The sequence below is a fragment of the Acinonyx jubatus genome, chromosome C2 (genome assembly GCF_027475565.1).
Source record: "Acinonyx jubatus isolate Ajub_Pintada_27869175 chromosome C2, VMU_Ajub_asm_v1.0, whole genome shotgun sequence".
Lineage (NCBI taxonomy): Eukaryota > Metazoa > Chordata > Mammalia > Carnivora > Felidae > Acinonyx > Acinonyx jubatus.
In genome coordinates, this window is record NC_069384.1 from 52,777,589 (window position 1) to 52,798,865 (window position 21,277).

At 34.9% G+C, this 21,277-nt stretch overlaps 1 long non-coding RNA gene across 2 annotated transcripts in view; it reads right to left on the reverse strand.

The window, feature by feature from the left end:
* LOC128315166 (uncharacterized) overlaps positions 1–20,378 on the reverse strand; it is a 28,048-nt gene extending 7,670 nt beyond the window's left edge. Inside the window, exons 1-3 of one of the 2 annotated variants that reach the window (XR_008297639.1) lie at positions 20,273–20,378; positions 16,755–18,149; positions 1,689–6,204 (exon numbers count right to left, since the gene is read on the reverse strand). This is a non-coding gene — a long non-coding RNA (uncharacterized LOC128315166). Of the gene's footprint in view, positions 1–1,688; positions 6,205–16,754; positions 19,329–20,272 lie in introns of those variants that run through there. The other variant, XR_008297638.1, reaches the window with a different exon arrangement.
* Positions 20,379–21,277: the final 899 nt, after the last annotated feature.

Sequence of the window (21,277 nt, forward strand, 5' to 3'; positions counted from 1 at the left end):
AACTATTGGCCCAACTGTTCCTGCTTTCTTACCCCCTCAATGCCCTCACTCCCTTACTCAGGTGCAGCTCAGTGATCCATCATGATCATCATACTTTTAGATTTCTCTCTCTCTCTCTCTCTCTCTCTCTCTCTCTCTCTCACACACACACACACACACACACACACACTCACACACACACACACACACACACACACCCTCCAGTTTTTTTCTATCTCCTCGGAATATACCCAAAAAAGCACTACTCAAGTTAAACCCAAAATTTAATAAGTCTTATGTCTGGACCCCAACACATGAGTACAGATGGAAGAAACAGAATCTTCTTGCTTGGACCCACTTTAAATTCTTGAGCCCAGATTTCAAGTGGGCACTTAACATTACATAGCCATGATTGTACATTTCAATAGTAAATTTGTTTTCCCATCTTCAATATAATAATTTAATGTCAAACCTCCTAAATTTTTTCCTTTCTTTTTCAGTCTATGATCTCGATTTTTATTCATTGAGGAAACACAATAAGTATTACCTCATTTTTCCTCTACCAAATATACAAATCTTTTTCTATATTCAGATGCTATTTTCTCTTTTATTTTAATTAAGAGTTGTTCCTGATCCTATATAATATTAACATCTCTACTTGGATATTAGATCCTATAGCTTCTCATTTGCTTAAGGACTTCATCTATTTTCTCTTCTGTCTCATCAGCGTACTCTTTCTTAAACTTATATCCTCCTTCATCTATCATTCCAACATGTTTATCTTTGTATCAAAGATACAAAACTATTTTTTGAAAATAGTTTCTGTACACTAAGTAGTAAATCTATTTCTACCATTTCAAACTATTCTGATGTGTCTTTCTTCCTCCTTCTTCACTGAAATTACCTTAATGATTACTACTTCCTTATTGTCCATTGTTTCCAATGGAAACATATCTGTTCTTATTCAAATTTCTGTCCCAGGCAACATGGTTGCCTTCTCTTTAAGCTTTAAGACTTCATATCCTTATAACTTTTCTTTGTGACCCTTAGGTTTTTATTGCACAAAATACCTTTATGCAAAATATTGTAGTGCCCCGGGATTGGTTTTGAACCCTGTTCTTTTTGTCTGTTTGCTTCCGGAATAATTATATATCCATGGATTTAAATAGCACTATATACTCTGACTCCAAAATAGCACTATATACTCTGTTTTGTTCCCCTCAGCATTACACTCATACATTCATTTGTCTACTTGACCTTTCCACTGTGATTTATAATAGGCATTGTTGGCTTTTGCTTATCTTCAAGATTCACTGTAAATGTTAACTTCTAAGAAAAGTCATTCTATCTAAAATTCTTTCTATCCCATTACACTACTTTATTTACTAAAAGATGCTTATCATGTTTTGAAATAAGCTTATTTATTCTGTCCTTTATTTGCTTACTTTCCTGTTCCATTAAAATACAGTCTCTTTGATGGCAAGGTTTTTCTCAATCATGTTTTTCTCTGTATCCTTAGCACCTAGAAGAGTACTTAACACACAGAAGGAACTCAAAATATTTGTTCAAGGACACTTAGAAAACACCTTTGTGAGTTGAATTCTAATATTCATCAATACTAGTATTCATCAATTCTAGTGAGAGTTCTATTGATTCATTAAACTGGAAATGTTATAGTAGATTTTAAATAACTTAAGGTTACAACTTACCTGTAAGCGTAACACTGCAGCATTTATTAGCACATGCCATTGGCTTCAAACTCCCGTCTCTCCGCATCTGATGTGGTAGCACAGGTTACTTTTAGGCATAAGTATAAATTGCCTTCACACTGTTTCTTGATATTTTTAAATTTAGGCTACATTGTTTTGATAAGTAATTATATAAGTTTTTAGACCCTAATATCACAGTAAAGTAATTCTTTTTCATTTATATGCTTCAAACCAAGAGTGTGGATGGGACTGGATTTGATATCCACCAGTCAAGGCGGCTGAAGTGAAAATCAGCTTCTGTGAAGACTTTCAAAAAGACCATGAATGAAAACTGCATAACTAATAAATTAATCAGAATTTGATGGCAACTTCATTTCTATTTGAATACATATGATGGCAGAGATTATGAACTACACAAGTGTTACCAAACATATACTCATGAAAAAATATGACTTGCAGTATGAAGAAGTATAGTTTTCTGTTTAAGGTACCTGGCTTTATGTCACAAATTTAAGATAATACAATGCCATCAAAGATCCTAAAACACAGTTTACTGTTAAAATGTTAGGTACTTTGTTGTTCTATTTAACTTTATAAACTATATGTTCCGGTTAAAATTGATGACTTTGGTATTATTGAAGATTCTGAACAAAATTAAGCACAATCTAAGCAAATGTACTAAATAATAAATAACAATTAATCCTTCTGTGTGGACCAGAGAGTAGAATTTGAGTTTTGGGTTTTTTTAGGGTTTTCCTTTTGTTTTGTTTTGTTTTTTGTTTTTCTTTTTGATTTTTCATTTGTTAGCAGCCGTTTAGCATCTTACCTACAAACTATCTGGTGAATAATTACAACCTAAAATTTGTGGGGTTAATACTTCCCAGAAGAAGATGAAGGAATATCTGAAAATACGAGATTCATAAACTATCAGTTTTTTGTTGTTTATTTCAATTCCATATTTTTCATCTCTTTCAATTCTGATTGCATGAATAGAGCCTTTAACATTCTTTAAAATTAACCCCACATTTCCAAATTTGTATTAGCCCATGGAAATCTTTGTAGGCAGTTAACCTTGAAACATTCAAAAATCACTGAACACTTATACTAAGGAGATGGTCTTGAGACCTGAAAGAAGAAAGTTCAAGACATAAATGGAATAGAATATAATCCAGCTTCATTTTTTTTATTTGTATCTATATAGAAACAATAAAATCTTTCTTTAGTTCTTTGATGTCAAAGTGAGCAGAAAATGCAATACCTTGTACCAAATTCCATCCTATGATTTCCATTACTCATACGGATAATGAGGAATTAAGTGTGGTTTCTGTGTATAATAGAATGGTTTCTAAAATGGATCCATCAAGTAAAATATTGAGAAAATACAGATTTACCACAGATCTTACCTTGTAATCAACCTCTGCTCATCTTTTTAGTATTATTTTTGCCTTTCTCTGCTCTTCCACTCAATGCCTTGCCTTTACTGAAATAATTTTTATACCTCAACAATATTCTCTATACATTTTCTTCCATTTTATAGCCTATTACCTCTGCCTGACCCACCCCACTCTCAACACACCCCAAATGTTCCCCATAACCCACCTCTTTTCCTGGCTTAGCTACTACTGCTTTTCAGCTCAGGTGTTGCTTCCCTCTCTGTCTCATTCCCTGCCCAGTCGGGGTCAGATGTCCCTTAAGATAACACCTGGACATATCTCTTTCATGGCACAAAGCACATATTATTTTAATCTTATAGTTCTTGTTTCTCTGGATCTGAAGGCAGAGACTGTGTCTCATACATTTTTATTCTGAGCTCCAAACTGTTATGTAACTGTGCAGTGCATGATGATAATTAACTAACAAGTGATTACTTAATGAATGAGCTCAAATGCATAGGTGATAACACAAGCAGTGACTAGACAAAGAACAGAAGCAGTCAATTCACCCAAGAGGAAATAAAATTAATTAAACATACCTTGTTTACCATGCAAACTAAAGAAGTGAAAATTAAAACAAATTTTGTGTTCAGGCACTTATTCAAAGATAAACTATATTGATGACATTATTCAATGATAGTAATTATGAGATAAAATGAGATCGTCAAATATTACTAGTAGAAACATAAATGAGAAAAAAAAATTTTAAATTATAGTAATGAATGCTGAGAACCATAAAAATGTTAAAGACCATTTGACCCACTTTGGGAATTTATCTTCGACAAAGGAACCAAAGGAAGGAAAATCTCCAACGCACATCCATAAATTCCAGACACATCTACTCAGCTGTCAATTAAACATCTCTACTAGGGCATTTGGCAGGCATTCAAACTCAACATGTTTGAATTAAACCCATTCCTGCCTGGAAACTTGGCTCCCAGTTATAAGCTAGGGAATATTCTTTTTTAGTTAACAGAACCACCACTCACCGAATTGCTGACATGCGAAATTTGGGAAATATCTTTTAATCCCTCCTCTCTACTTCACTTGGCTCATCCGATAAAACACAAAGCCTTGTCCACTTTGCCAACTCCATTTCTTCTTTCCATCATCTCATCTATACCTTACTCCAGGGGTCTAGACTCTCTAACTTGAATTGCTTCTCTTGCACCCACTCTTAACCAATCAGTTTTGCATAGTACAGATTCTTCTTCTTTTTTAAAAATTTTTTAACATTTATTTATTTATTGAGTTATTGAGTTATTGAGTTATTGATCTATTTCTGTGTATGCGGGGGAGGGACAGAGTGTATGCAGGGGAGGGACACAGAGAGAAGGAGACACAGAATATGAAGCAGGTTCCAGGCTATGAGCTGTCAGCACAGAGCCTGACACAGGGCTTGAACCCATAAACCATGAGATCATGACCTGAGCTGATGTTGGAGGTATAACCACTGAGCCACCCAGGCACTCGAAGATTCTTCTAAAATACAAATCTTGTAATATCACTGTCCTGCATAAATCTTTCCAGTGCTTTTATGCTAAGTGAAGTAAGTCAGGCAGAGAAAGATACCATATGTTTTCACTCATATGTGGATCCTGAGAAACTCAACAGAAGACCGGGGGGGAGGAGAAGGGGTGGGGAGGTTACAGAGAGGGAAGGAGGCAAACCACAAGAGACTCTTAAATACTGAGAATAAACTGAGGGTTGATGGGGGGGGGGGAGAGGAAAGTGGGTGATGGGCATTGAGGAGGGCACCTGTTGGGATGAGCATTGGGTGTTGTATGGAAACCAATTTGACAATAAATTTCATATTTAAAAAAAAAGAAGAAAAGAAAAAATCTTTCCAGTGTTTTCTAGTGTTTAATGTTCATTGCTCCTTAACTTGGCTTAAGAGGCCAGCTGTTATATAATACAGGGCTCTCCTTTACTTCTCTTGCTATGCACTACCCAGGTTCTCTAGTTCCTCTGAGACCATGTGCTCAATTTACCTCATCTGTTTGGAAGGGTCTTCTCATCCCATTTCTCCTTCACCTACTCATCCGTTAGGTTTGGACTTAGTTGTTATTTCCTTCAGGAAACCTTAGCAGACAATATTGCTTATCGCCATATATTTTTCTTCTGACATGTGTGGCAATAAATAAATTTGTTAATTAATAATAAACTAATTTCCTGGCCTATTGGAATTCAGGAAGGCTGACATTATTTCTTTCTTGCCGGCCACCATATCCTTAACACCTAGTGCACTAAGACACATGAAATATTTATATATTAAATTAATAATGCAATCACCAAAAAATTAGTTTAAAAAGAGAGAGAGATCAGACAAACAACAATAAAAGCAATCACACTCAATGCTGTAAGTGATACAGATAAATGGGTAATCATATATTTTTGGTAGAAATGTGAACTGCTACAAACTTTTAGATTAACTAAACTAGCACCATGTACTAAATTAAAAAAAAAAACACATTTGTTTTTCCAAGTTTTTATTTAAATTCCAGGTAGTTAACATACACTGTAATACTGGTTTTGGGTACAGAATTTAGTGACTCAACACTCACATTCAATACCTGGTGTTTATCACAACTAGCGCTCTCCTTAATCCCAACATATTTAACCCATAGCTCCTCCTCCCACCCACCACCCCTCTGGTAACCATTAGTTTGTTCTCTACAGTTAAAAATCTGTTTTTTGGTTTTCCTCTCTCTCACTCTCTCTCTCTCTCTCTCTTTTTGGAACCTTGCCATTTGCAATGATGTGGATGGAGCTAGAGTATTATGCTAAGTAAAATATGTTAGTCAGAGAAAGACAAATACCATATGATTTCACTCATCTGTGAAATTTAAGAAATAAAACAAATAAACATAGGGTGTACTAATTTTTTTTTAAAAAACTCTTCCTGGGGCGCCTGGGTGGCTTGGTCGGTTAAGCATCCAACTTCGGCTCAGGTCATGATCTCACGGTCCGTGAGTTCGAGCCCCACGTCGGGCTCTGTGCTGACAGCTCAGAGACTGGAGCCTGTTTCAGATTCTGTGTCTCCCTCTCTCTCTGCTCCTCCCCTGTTCATGCTCTGTCTCTCTCTGTCTCAAAAATAAATAAACATTAAAAAAAATTAAAAAAAAACTCTTCCTGTTCCTTGGAGTAGTACTCTCAGTTTTGGAAATCTATCTGCAAATATAAAAGCTTCAGTATAAAAGGACCTATATACAAAGGATTTTTTAAAACATTGTATAGCCACCAAAACTAAAACTAAAACTAATAACAGATGAAAATATTAACTTTTGAAACATATGTATGTTTATCATTAAGAGAAACATAGAATTGATATTATACAAATAAAATATTATTATACAGTTATCACAAACAAGAAGATAGATGTACATTATTGACTTGTAAGGATATTCCAAGATATACTGTCAAGTGAATAAAGCAAGTTTACTTGAAAAAAATCAACAACATAAAAAATATGGATAAGTATACATACATATATGCATAAAATGTATAGAAAAATACACAAACAGCATTAGTTAACATAAAGGGTAGGATTTGAGAGTACTAGGGAAAGAATATTAAATTTCCCCTTATAAATTTCTATCATTTGATCTAATACAATAATATAACGGAAGAGGGAAATGCCCAATTTGAGTAAGATGAAAGGTACTAAGAAAATAAATGGTGATTATTCAATTTTTTACAAGTATCTTGAAATGTTTTACATTTTTACAATATGTATTTTGAAAGTTGGAAACAAAAGAATGATGTCTTTTCTCTATCAGTCAAAACTGGATCTCTATATCTCTTTGGTCATTTGTTTATAAAAAAATTCATTTCTGTATTATTCCATACCTCTTTTTATCTAACCCAAATCTCAGTCTTCCTAAATCCTTCTCCTGACTCTCTAAAACTCCCCTACTTTGGCTTGACTACTTGGTTCTTGAGCACACTTCCCTCCCTGAAGTCTCTCTTCATTATAGGCATTTATTCTTCCACATGCTCCATACTTCATACCAGACAGGGTGGGCCCCTGGTTTTCCCCACTCCTGCTTGTACAGTTTACTTCTTAATGTTGTAAAAGAAGTAACCAAAAGAGGAAAGAAAAGAAAGAAAGAAAGAAAGAAAGAAAGAAAGAAAGAAAGAAAGAAAGAAAGAAAGAAAGAAAGAAAGAAAAGAAAGGAAGGAAAGAAAAAATAGAGAAAAGAAATAAAAGAAAACGCTATAACTCAGTCCCAACCACTCTTTCACTCCAAACATGAATATTCAGTTACTTACCACTGTATCACTCATCCAAATCTTTGATATATTCCAAACTACAACATTGGTCTCTCACATCAACTTCCTTTTACTCCAGTCTCCTCCTATGAGTAAATGGCACTTCCACCTACCCAGTTGTTTACACCAAAAATGTGGGAATCATCATTTATAACTCCCTCTCTCATCCTTCGTATCTAATTAGAAACTACTTCCAAAATATATCACACATTCTATTCATGATAATAATCTCTTAGATTATATTCTTCACTCAATATCTGTTACAGAATTATACATATATACTTTCTTTGCAACATGATTCTGTACCTCTCGCTAGAGTAGCTAGACTACATTTCCCCACCCAATGTTTTGGTTGGCCATGTGATTTGCTTTAGCTAAAGGAATGCAAACAGATATAATATATGCCCCATCTGACAGGGGCTTTTGGCTTAGACTTTTGCACTTCTTCCTGTCAGCCATGAAGAGAACATTTCCAGGGAAGCTGGTGGTCCCAGGAAAGAGATTAGAGACATGGAACAAGTCAATATCCAATGCTCAGGGAAAACCATTGAGTCCTCAGTCTACCTGCAGACTCATGAGTGATAAAAAATGTTGGTGATCTCTGAGGTTGTTGTTGCACATCACTGCAGCAAGATATTCATCTAATACTCTATCTTAGTCCAATACTCTGTCTCTTATCTGGACTGATAAAAATGCAATAGTCATTTATCTGGTATTCAAATAGTCCTCTGCAGTGGTTCCCCCACAGAATAGCCAGAGTAGGTGTTTTAGAAATACAAATTCAATCACAGCACAATCCTTAGAATCACTTAGTGTTTTTTTTTTATTACACTAGAATATAATCTAACTCTATAAAGTCCTGATGATCAATTAATAGAAATACACTTCAGACTGCATGTGGAATTGCTAGTTAATTTTAGGGGAAAAAACCATTTTTTTTCACGCACTAAATTTCAACCATAGGAAAAATGTTCATGTTTGTTTGGTTCCTTAATTATGTGGAGCTTTTCCCATGTTAGGTCTCCAGTGCAATCTGAAGCTCTGCCTGGATCTCTGTCTCCTGTCCTGCATGGTCTGGCTTATGCTTAATTATTTACCAGAATTTAGCTCCAATTCTATCTCAGATATTAAATTTACCCCATCAGTTTCATATCACTTCATATCACTTGCCAATATTTGCAATTACATATGTATATTTATTCATAAAATGTCTGATTTATTTTTCTTCGAAAAGATTGGAAGCTTCACTGGGATAGAACTTTTCTTTTGTGCATCCATGTACCTGGCAAATTAATTTGTGTCCAAGTTCTTGAAAGTATATTGTTTTTGTCACATTCTTGATAATATTTTGTTCTTGCTGAGTTTCTGTAATTGTATCCAATACTGATTAAGGATGGCATTCATTTAAATAATACCAGAAAGATAAACTTGAATGACTTTTTATTTCTCTGGTGGTTAGACCAAGGAATGGGAATGGCTGACTAAATATCTAAAGGGGAGAAAAAAACCATCAAGTGATTTTAACACATATCTTGAAAAGACAAAGGTAATAATGATCATTTACTATATTCAAGAAAAGGAGCAAGCCTTGAGTATAAGAATCTGCATTATATAATTCTATGATTGCCCCTTCTTGAAGTGATGATCTTAAGTCACACACACCTTGGGGAAGTTAGCAATGTAAATGCACCCATAATGATTTATTTGAAAGTTTATCTGGAAATCCTTCCTGATTGAAGAACATCAACAGAGGAAATATTCAGACTTTATTAGGTGCTTGATAGTTCTTATGGTTGGTAAACATTATTAATCTACTCATGTACATGTTGGTTCAAACCTAGCCCATCCTATCTAAAAACTATTACTCTCCCACTGTTATCTGTTCACAGCACACATGGACACTACTCAATTTATTTCTAGACCGCAGGTAACTACACTGCAATCTTCTCTCTCAAGAAAAGAAAGTATTGCAGAATTTATGACCATTAGGATATTACCAACGTTCTATACTTTCACATAGATTCCAAAATATAATGGAAAACACTGAATTAGGACTAGAAGAAATTTGATTCTCCTATCTCCTCTTTCCTCTGCCATTTCCACATTAGGAAGAAAGTTCTTTTATTTTTCTAAGACTCACATTTCTTTAAAAAAAGAAAAAAAAAGGAAAGGAAAGGAAAGAAAAAATAAAAGAGAAAAGGAAAGGAAATATTAAGAAAAGGAAAAGGAAAAGAAGAGAGGAAAGGAAAGGAAAGCAAAGAAAAAAAAGAAAAAAAGGAAAGAAAAGAAAAAAGGAAAGGAAAGGAAAAGGAAAAGAAAAAAAAGAAAGAAAAGAAAAGGAAGGAAAGAAAAGAAAAGGAGGGAAGGAAATCTACTTTCTTTGCTTATTCTTTTTTATTTATTCAAAAAGCCAAATAAATAAATCAGATAACACATGTAAAAGTACTTTGCAAAATTTTAAGACTAGTGTTATAATAGAGTGCATTATTATATGCTTAATTACTCATTACTCTATCTGTCTTGGCCAGATTTCTGGTCAGACATTTTAACCAAATTGAAATAATTAAAAATATATGTACTTTAGGAATCGATATTTTCTGAAGTTGCATGACTCTAACATGGTACACTGAAATTTGGCCCATTTTATTAAGAGATTTCTATGTCAATTACTACTGTTGTGTGTACACTTTTAAAATTAATACATTCCCATTAAAAAATAAAACTATATAAAAGGGTTCATTTTTAAGAAGCTTGTTTGTGCCTCAGGGGAGCATCTGTCCTGTTTCCCTTTACCATCTTCCCCTGTAGGTAACCTCTTTAATTAGTTTCTGTTATAAATACCCAGGCTTTCTTTATGTAAACACAAATAGGAATATATATATTCCTGTGTGTTCTACAAAAGTTAGCAATATTCACTAAACTTACTTTGTTTTTTTTTAAAGGTTTAATTAGACTTTATTTTTAGAAAAGTTTTAGATTTCTGGAAAAATTGTGAAAATAATAGAGAGTCTCATATACTCCTGTTATTAACATCTTATATTAGTACATTTGTTACAGTTAATGAGCCAATAATGATACATTATGACTAACTGAAGTCCATATATTTTTAAGATTGTCTTAGTTTTTTGAAGGAATTCCCTCATTTTGAGTTTGTCTAAAATGTTTCTAATGGTTAGACTGGAGTTGCCAGTCTTGGGAAAGAAATCCACAAAGGGAAGCTGCCATTTTTATCACATCATACCAAGGATATGTGCCGTCAGTATGACTTACGACTGGTGATGGGAAGCTTTCTCCCATGGCTATGGTTTGCTTGCTGGGTTTCTACATTGTGAAGTTACTCTTTTTTCTCCCCCTTCCATATCATATGTAATTTTTGCTGCATGAAATATACTGCAAAGGTATTTGTACACACATATTCTGAAGTATTACATCCTGGATCTAATTAGATTTTTGGATCTTTTACCTTTGCATTACAATACTTTTGGCCTACATTCTACATTGTCTGAGAGCAAGAGCACTACCTATCATTTTCTTAATTTGCATTTGCCTGAATTACCTAATCCATTTTTTATATTTAACCATTCTGAATCTATTTATTTTAGATATATCATTTTTCTATAGTAAAGCATTGTAACTTACCCTAAAAATATTTTTTTTGAGTTTATTTGTTTTTTAGAGAAAGTGAGAGAGAGAGCGTGTAAGGGAGGGGCAGAAAGACAGGGAGAGAGAGAATCCCAAGCAGGCTCAACACTGTCAGTGTGGAGCCTGGTGTGGGGCTTGAACTCATGAACCTGTGAAATCAAGACCTGAGCCAAAATCAAGTCCGACGCTTACCCGACTGAGCCTCCTAGGTGCCATCCATGCTAAAAATCTTTTGCTTCTAATCCTTAAGCCCATTTATGTTTACTAAACAACACATATGGCAGTATTTCAGATTTTGTCTCATACTATATAACAGGTAGTATTCAAAACAACATACAATGCATTACATATGAACATTATATAATCTATGTACATGTGAATACATATATAAACATGTCTAAATTACACATGTATATATGTGTGTGTTTGTATGATTTTTTGCCTTTTTTTATAGTTCTGAAATTTTGGAAGTCTTGTATTTTTGTTCTAGTAGTAAACTTTACACTTATACTTTAATATAACATCCTTAGACCCTGCTCTTTAAGATTATTATCTACTTGCTATCTCTTATAAATTGTTAATAATTATGTTACTGAATTAATACTTTTTCTCTTATGTGTGCTAAAGTCTCACTACTTGAATAGTAACTTAAATGATATTCTTTGACCCCCATCCTCACAGATGAAGACTCACTGACCTTATTCTGGTTCCAATATTGCTCCCCCTTTCTCTCAATTTTTATTATTTTTTATATCATTTCTATGCTTGAGAGCATTTAAAATTTACACTCCTTTTTTTATTCTTATCATCACTATTTTTTTTTTGCATTAGATCTGAAATTAAATATATTCAATGCTTACTGCCAGTTCTTTTGCTAAAATATCCTCGGTTGGCTGGACCGCTAGTATTTTTTTCAAGGAGAGCTTAGAAAAACAATATTCCCAGCATTCTTGCATAAAAATTCTGCATTTGTAGCCTTTATGTTTGAAGAGCAACTTGCTTAGATAGAAAATCCCTAGCTCACATGTTCTGAGAATCCTACGGTGTACCCTCTTTATGGGAAAAGAGATGATGGAGTTGAATACTTACTAAAAATAAATTTCACAAGCATGATTTTAGTTCCTATTATATGTCAGGTGGTTAGTTAGGTACCAAGGTTATTTAAACTAAAAAGCAAAAAGCAAAACCATAACTGCCTTTACAGACCATAAGTCTAAGAGAGGAGCGAGTATGTCAAAAAATAATTACAATATAGTCCAAGAGAAACTAATAATAGCCAAAAACATGAAATGTTGAGTTAGCACATTTAAAGCATCTAAAGAACACATAAAGCATCTAAAGCACAGATAAAAGTACAAATATTTGTACAAATAAAGATAATATGTATTCTATTTAATAGTGAAAGTGAATAAATGAATTTTAAACATCAAATTAATATCAATGTGCAGTGTTCTCATTATAAATAGTTATTTAATATATATGTATCTATTAAGTTAAAAGTGTTATTTAAAAGATGTAGCAATAGGGTTGCATGTCTGGATGGGTAGAGCAAATGACTCTTGATTTCAGGGTTGTGAGTTCAAGCCCCATGTTGGGTGTGGAGCCTACTTTAAAAAAATCAAAATAGGAGCACCTGGGTGGTTCAGTTGGTTAAGCATCTGACTTCAGCTTAGGTCATGACCTCACCATTGGTGGGTTTGAGCCCCACATCAGGGTCTGTGCTGACAGCTCAGAGCCTGGAGCCTGCTTCGGATTCTGTATCTCCCTCTCTCTCTCTCTGCTCCTCCCCTGCTGGTGCTCTGTTTCTGTCTCTCTCAAAAATAAATAAACATTTAAAAAATTTTTAAGTAAATAAAAATAAATAAATAAATAAATAAATAAATAAATAAATAAATAAATAAAAGATGTAGCAATAAACAGCTTTTTCCCCCACCCCCACCCCACTCCTCACTTAGTGCCCTTTCAGACCATCTCTGGGGCATGTGTCCTTCCTTTCCTCTCCATGAGTTCTCTGACAGGTCCCATGATTGTTCCAATCACTCTCATTAATTTATTTATTTAAATATCTCCTGAGCATCTCTCACTTGCCAGGTGTGGGTGATACACCAAGAAACAAAACATAAAGCATAAACAATGTTTTAAAGCTTTATAATATGGTGGTAACAAGTGATCTAGAGAAATGAGAATAAAGATTGGCTTGAATGTGGGGGTGATTTTATGTGGGCTGTCTGGAAAGGTACCTCTGAAAGGTGAGATCTGAGACTGGAAGAAGTCAGTAAGCCAGGAGAATATGCGTGTGGATGAAAAGTATTCCAGATGGAACTTCAAATGCAAATCTCTATGGAAGGAGCAGACTCTGTGTGTTCTTGGAGCCTGTAACTGACAAAGTAGAGGAAAATGACATCAAAGAGGTATCAGGGCCAGATCATGTAGGGCCTTACATGTCAGGTTAAAAAGTTTGGATCTTTCTATGAGAGAAAAGGGAAGTAGTTGAACAGTTCTGAGTAGAGGGATGACAAGATCTGACTTTTATTTTGACAGGATCACCCTCAGCTATTATATTGAAAAATGGACAATAGGGGGCAAGAATTGAAACAAGAGGACTATCATTAAGAGGCTTTTAAACGAGTGCAGGTGAGAAATGATGGCAACTTGGGGGAGTGTGCCAATGATGAGTTCACTGGGAAGTAGTCAGATTCCCGATATCATTTGCAGATGGAGCCAACGTGATTTCCTAATGAATTGGATAAAAGATGTCTGAGAGCAACTCAAGAATGACTTTAGAATTTTCTGACCTGAACACCCTGTAGATGCTGTATACTGAGAAAGAAGAAGACCAATATAGAAATGGGTCTAGTGGACAGACTGAGACCAAGAGTTAAGTTTTGGCCATGAGTGGGAGAGAGCCAAAGCATAAGAGACTCTTAAAAATCTGAGAGCAAACTAAGGGTTGATGGGGGGTGGGAGGGAGGGGAGGGTGGGTGATGGGTATTGAGGAGGGCACCTTTTGGGATGAGCACTGGGTGTTATATGGAAACCAATTTGACAATAAATTTCATATATTGAAAAAAAATAAGTTTTGGCCATGAGAAGACAGTGAACATTCAAGGGAACAAGTTGAATCTATAATAAAGTATATGTGGGGCTCAGGTGATTGATTTAGGATAGTAAAGGAGTCAGTTGCAGTTATAAATGTTATTTAAAGTCTTGGGACTAGGTAAATTCTCCTAAGAGGTGAGTATAGTTGGGAAGGTAAGTGCAAGGATCAACCCCAGAGCACTTCAGAATTTAGAGGTAATTTGGGAAAGCTACATAGAGTAAGAAGAAATTTGCCAATGTTTGGAAGTCATCTGTGATCTTGATAAGAGCAGTTTGTGTGGAATAATGTGGATGAAAGTTTGGCTGATGTGAGATCCAAAAGAGAATGAGCTGGCAGATAGTGACAGCCCTTCTATGTTTTGCTGTCAAAAGAAGTAGACAAAAAGCTCTCCAATTGGTGTAGTTGTAAAAATAAAACGTTTCAGTCATTAGACTTTCATTCTATGTATGATGAAAAACTCCCAGTTCTGACCCATGTTAGCCTTGGAAAGGCTTTGGTGGAACAAGAGGGTATGGTTGATGTCACTCTTCTGTCTATCTCTACTACTCCACTCCATTAAATAAGCTACTTCTAGGTCCAGGGGGTGAAAAAAGAAGTAAGGAGAAGGAAGGAATTGTAAGGGAAAGAAGAGATGATACTTGACCAGTAATAATGGACTCTGACTTTGGTCTTTATAGAGCATGGAAGGTACTTATATTTGAACTGCAGGCTTGAAAAATGTTCAAACTTAGTCCCCATCCCTTCACCCCCCCACCCCTGCTCTGGGATAGGTCTGGTTTCCTAAATTCAGATAATGTCTCTTCCAGCTTGTCTTTTACAAATATTCTCTCTGTACCTTGGTTTTGAGCAGTTTACTACAGACAAATTCTTTTGAGCCAACTTCCCACCAAGTGATTTTCTTTGAACTAAGTTCCTTTAAGACCACAGGATGACCAAGATCTGTGCAGCTTTGCTCTTAAATATCTTGAGGAAAGCAGACTTTTACTAACTCCAGCTTTCTCCTTGTTCAATCATCAGAACAGCTAAGCAGCCAGGCAGTCTTAACCTTCTAGACTTTTCCAGGCTGAGGTGTAAAGCCAAGGTTACCTTCTGATAACCTGGCCATTTTCTTTGCTATATAATGTTCCAAGGGTAAATTGAAAAGTTCTACTTTGGAGGATGAACTAAATACTGATAACTTATTTATAGTGCATACTATGACAAATACTGTTCTAGAATTTTTATTCGTATTAAAAAATATATTGCTCAGAGCAACCCTTTGAGGTAGGAACCCATTTTATGCACAGGGAGACAAAAGGAATAGATAGATAGATAGATAGATAGATAGATAGATAGATAGATAGATAGAATCTCCACTTTTAAAGTCAGAAGAAATTCTCAATGTTTGGTTGATTTTCTAGACTTTTACTTATATTTCAGGCAAATTCCTATCTAATATTGAAATGCAAGTATAAGCAAGATGTACATTACTTAAATGAATTCTTACTTTGTAATTCTATTAAGTAAATATATTTTACAAATTTCAGAAAAAAGCATATATTAGATAATGGAAAAGTATAATGAAATATAGCACTTTTATTTGCAGTCTAAATTCAAGGTATCAAAATATCATGTGAGTCATCTCAGAGGCTAGTATTATGCTAATACCCTATACACTTTAGCAAGTAGATGTTCTGGCTTCAAACTGTTTATCTTTTTAGGCTTATCTCCTGAGGAACACTGAGAAACTTCCATAGTAAATGCTGCCAACACTACTAATGGACTATCATAAAAAATAAGCAAGGAGAAATAAATAAAGTCAATTCAGCCATCTTCCTCCAAACCTTCAAAGCTTATATCAAAAATTCACAACCAGATATAATTTTTAAAGCAGAAAAACATGGAAGTGTCCAGGAACAGACAACAAGCATAGCATAACACTTTACCTTTTCCTGTAGAAAATCCCTCTAGATCAATGTCAGTGTCAGAGTCACCTCAGCAGATTATTTTAAATGTGGAAGGTCATTACCCATTTCTGGAGAGTTGGAGTCTTGAGGTCCAGGGTGGGGTCAAGCTGGCCCCTAGTTGATTCTAATTTTGACATGTACTGAAGCTGTCTAACAACTAGAATAATTGTTCTCAAGTCTTCAATGTTCTCTGTACCATCTACATGAATACCATTTGGAGGTTTAATAACATTATTACTTTATATTAAAAATAATCTTTTCATTATTATATATATTTTTTCATTATATATATATTAGATAAATTGATAATAGATAAGATAGATAGACTTGTACATACCCAGCCTACAACTGATGGAACATTTCATTAGCCATTTCATGGTTTTGTATGCACACAGTCACAGTTTTGGACTGCAAACTAAAACACCATTAAAATTCAGCATATGCTTCTCCCATAAAGTACTGCAGTATAAATGATTTACATTTAACAATTCAAAAAATAATGTTTCAGAGTATCTATATTTCCAATGAGGTGTTATAAAAGAGCATGCTGTTAACTACAAGAATACTGAATAGTAAAGAAGTATTAGTATCACTGTACAAAATAAAGAAGAAATGGTTTTCCTTATATAAAACCATAAGAAGACATGGAGAACATAAAAAATAAGATACCAACCTGGTATTTGAAATCTACACTGAGTCTTGAACAATGAAAGTTGATTTGGAAATCTGGAGATCCGATCAGGATGTTGAAGAGGGAAAGAGAAAAATAAAACAACTTAGCAGAAGACAAGTGTAAAGTTGAAATGTTATTTTAGCACGTGAACTTCTGCAGAAACTCACATTAGCTAAAACTCAATTATGTAATCTAATTGTTTCTTGTGACACTTAGCTTTAAAATATTGATCAGTCATTAACAACTTAATTTGTAAGTACTTGAAACACAGTAGGTAAAGACCCACACTGCAGGGGTACAAACTATAAAATATGTGTGGCTGATCCATTTAGCCATCATCCTTCATGATTATCAAGAAAATGTGCTCAAGTTCATTTGTGACTAATTGGCAAACCCTCATTACAAAACAAAACTATACTTCCATTTTGAAAATTTTCCTTAACTGATTTTTCACTGGAACCAATTGCTTCTCTATCCTAAAATCTTTTTTTTTTTTTTTTTTTTTTTGGTCAAAGGGAAGCTTGCTTCGCTGCTTTTTTTTTTTTTTTTTTTTTTCCTTTCTGTGCTTAGGAACAAAAGCAACAAAAAATGATCAATATGGCAATCAAGATAATTCAATAAAACACTTTTTCATTTGTCTGCCACCAGTGAATGCCACAGTGACCACCACAACAGGAAAGAAAACAGAGGGGGAAACTCTAAGGCAGTGTTTGAGTTAATTTGCCAGTTTTAACATTTCTTTAGAAAAATTTGGTCCTTTGGTTCAGATACACAGTTCATAGTTCCATCAACTGAAGCTGTGCACAGATACACAGGGAGAAAATGTCTCATTTCAGGTTAACTTGGTTTTAAACTCACAATGTGAATTCTCTATTTGAAATGTAGCTAGTTTTGTCTAGTCTAAATTGGGGATATGTATCATTGTCTCTTTTTGCCTCAGGCCAGGACTGGAAATGAGATGTTTCATTTCAGTGCATTTTTTTTCCAGCTGAAATTGTGTAAATAAATAGATTGGGAAAGATTTAATGAAATCATCAATAGCCTGGAGCCATCTATTGGCCCCATGCTAAGCATTTGGCATAATCAACTGTCTAAGAGATTGAAAGTCTTATATACTGGGATTTAAGGTTATCATGAGCTCAGAGAAGGGGGAATCTAGGAAAGGTTTGGCACTAGTATCTTCATATACATGAGTTAGGTCAGATGAAGTGATAAGTGATCCAGGGCACTTTAAGCAATAAAAAGAAATCATATGGATAATTCAAATATTAAAATTCAAATTTTAACAGTAAAGAAAAGCTACATAAGAATTCAAGAGAACTTACTTTTCTTCTGATTTTGTTAACAACTGGTTACCTTTAGATGAGCCACATAATTTCTCTATGCTTCAGTTTCCTAGCAGGAAAAACTGTTGTTAAAAAAGGACTTTTACCCTGAACATTAAGGATTGCAGACACAACAAAGAAAGTAATAAAAAATGGATCTGAGCAGTTCATCCTTGCATCAGCTGGAACAGTATTGCATTTTTCTACTGCATCTTACATTTGCATTGGAAGGAGTCCAGTTGCTATAAAATGTTTGAAAAATTAGTAGTCTGGAAAAGGATTTCTTTTTTAAAAAAAAATATTTTTACACTTATTTATTTTTGAGAGACAGAGTAAGACAAAGTGAGAGTGGGGGAGGGGCAGAGAGAGGGAGACACAGAATCTGAAGCAGGCTCCAGGCTCTGAGCAGTCAGCACAGAGCCCCATGCGGGGCTCGAACCCACAAACCACGAAATCATAACCTGAGCCGAAGTCGGACACTTAACCGACTGAGCCACCCAGGCACCCCTGGAAGGGGATTTCTAAAGTGACCTCCAGCTCTGATGATAGTATAGGTATTTTAGATAAGATACATAATTCTCAATTCTGCCATTAGTAACCTCTTTAAACAGCTTCTGTGACACAAGGATTTTCTTTGACACCAATTTAAATTGGAGAAGGACATCACTAAAAGGGAATGAAGGGAGGGAATAAAGTGGAGCTATACCATAAGGTATATCACTGTGTTAGAAGAGAAAGAGAAAATCAACATGAGCATTTGTATGCATTCAGAAAAAGCAAAAAAGAATGCCATTTGATATCATTTGACAACTACTTGGTAATTTTTTCATTTAATGGGATAGAAAAGAAACTATATATATAAGAGTGAGAAAGCATTACTTCTATAGTGCTCTTAACTCAAATTATTTCTAGAGCAATCTAATAGATATACATAAACCATATATGTTTATAATTATCTTAAGAAACTCCCTGACTAAAGTTTTTCATCAGATGGAATGTTGCTTTATTGAATAATATTTGAAAGGTGTGAACTTTTGTCAGAAATATTTCATTGTTGTACAAAGATTTCACTGGAATAAAATTGTATATATATATTCAACGAGAGGGGCACGTGGGTGGCTCAGTCATTTAGGCATCTGACTTCAGCTCAGGTCATGATCTCATGATTTGTGAGTTCGAGCCCCACATTGAGCTCTGTGCTGACAGCTTGGAGCCTGGAGTCTGCTTCAGATCCTGTGTCTCCCTCTCTCTGTCCCTCCCCCTGCTCATGCTCTCTCTCTCTCTCTCTCTCAAAAATAAATAAACATTAAAAAAATAAAAAAAAGAGAATGTAAATTTCATAAATTTACTTTTCTAAATGAATAAAGGAAAGTAAAATGTCATTCTATTGAAAAATATTGCATTTTATGACATTTTGACAAGGTAAGGAAAACTGGAATTACATGGTGCCTCATTTATTCAATTTCCAACACATTTGATGAGAAATATTTTTGAAACAACCTAACCCTTAACTGGAATCTTGAAAATAGTATTCTTCCCAAATATTCTGTTTGTGTTAAGAAATATTTTATAAAAGAAATGAAACATTTTTTGGAAAACAATAAATCATGCCTAAAATTCCCATTCATTCTCACATATTCTTAGTAACTAAAATGATACCGAAGAGTCCTCCCTACTTGGCTACTTTGCTCTGCTCACTGATGGCAAAAGGTCATGGTTTTATGAGGGCACCCATGTAGCACAAATGATTGTGTTTTGCTGAAAATAATTAAAGATGGGGACAGTATTAATTTATTTAACCAAGTCAATCAAACATTAAGATATATTACAAGACAAATCGGAAGTGAAACTTTGTTTCTAGGTGCTTGCACCCAGAAAGATTCCACATCATTTTGTGAGAAAAAGCTGATTTCCATTTAACCAATTCCCCAAGATTAATGTGGGTGGGCAGAAAAGAGGCTTTTAGAAAAATCCCTAATTAGAACAGACTCCAGTACTCTGAGAATCTTGTTTCTAATTGAGGAAACATATTAAGCCAAATGAAACTCTTAAATATTTAAGGCTATTAAAAGGCAGATATAGTAAACTAAACATATAAAACATGATTTCAGTTAGGTATAGGAAGAAAAATAAAGTATTTACCTGGCAGCAAAGAGGTACAGTCAGACCACATTACCTAATAGTATTTCCTACCTAGTTACTCAGTGCACATGGCCATTTCATAGTCAGAAAGGGATTCATTTTGTCTTCTTAGAGTCAGAAGATTGTGACCATCCTTGGTTGTTGTTGAACATTTAGAAATGTTATGTCTCGGGGCGCCTGGGTGGCTCATTGGGTTAAGCGGCCGACTTCGGCCCAGGTCATGATCTCGCGGTCCGTGAGTTCGAGCCCCGCGTCGGGCTCTGTGCTGACCGCTCAGAGCCTGGAGCCTGTTTCAGATTCTGTGTCTCCCTCTTTCTGACCCTCCCCCGTTCATGCTTTGTCTCTCTCTGTCTCAAAAATAAAATAAACATTAAAAAAAAAAAGCTTAAAAAAAATAAAGAAATGTTATGTCTCATCATAGGTGAGCAATTAGAAAGTCACCTGATGAAATAAAAGATTTAAAGTACTGTGACACACCCACAGAGTAATATAATAAACTTTTTGAATGTTTCAAAAGTTAGATTTGAACCAAGAGAGAACAGCTAGAAGATGAAAACCAAAAACAAGTTCATATTAAATGCACGGGTGTAAATCCACCTATGGGCTTACTATTCTCTCTTCTGGATATATTTTAAATATTTTATACTTTGAGATGGCTGGAGGTTAATTTCAAAAGAGAATTCTAGGGGCGCCTGGGTGGCGCAGTCGGTTGAGCGTCCGACTTCAGTCAGGTCACGATCTCGCGGTCCCTGAGTTCGAGCCCCGCGTCGGGCTCTGGGCTGATGGCTCAGAGCCTGGAGCCTGTTTCCAATTCTGTGTCTCCCTCTCTCTGCCCCTCGCCCGGTTCATGCTCTGTCTCTCTCTGTCCCAAAAATAAATAAACATTGAAAAAAATATTCAAAAGAGAATTCTATTACTTATTAAAACATTAAGAAATCAGTCTCACATATGACGCTGTAATATTCTTCTGACTAACCACTAAACTTGCTTTCTTTTCCTCCCACTCACCTCACCCCGCATAGGATCCACAAATTTCGAGTTAGAATCACATCTCAC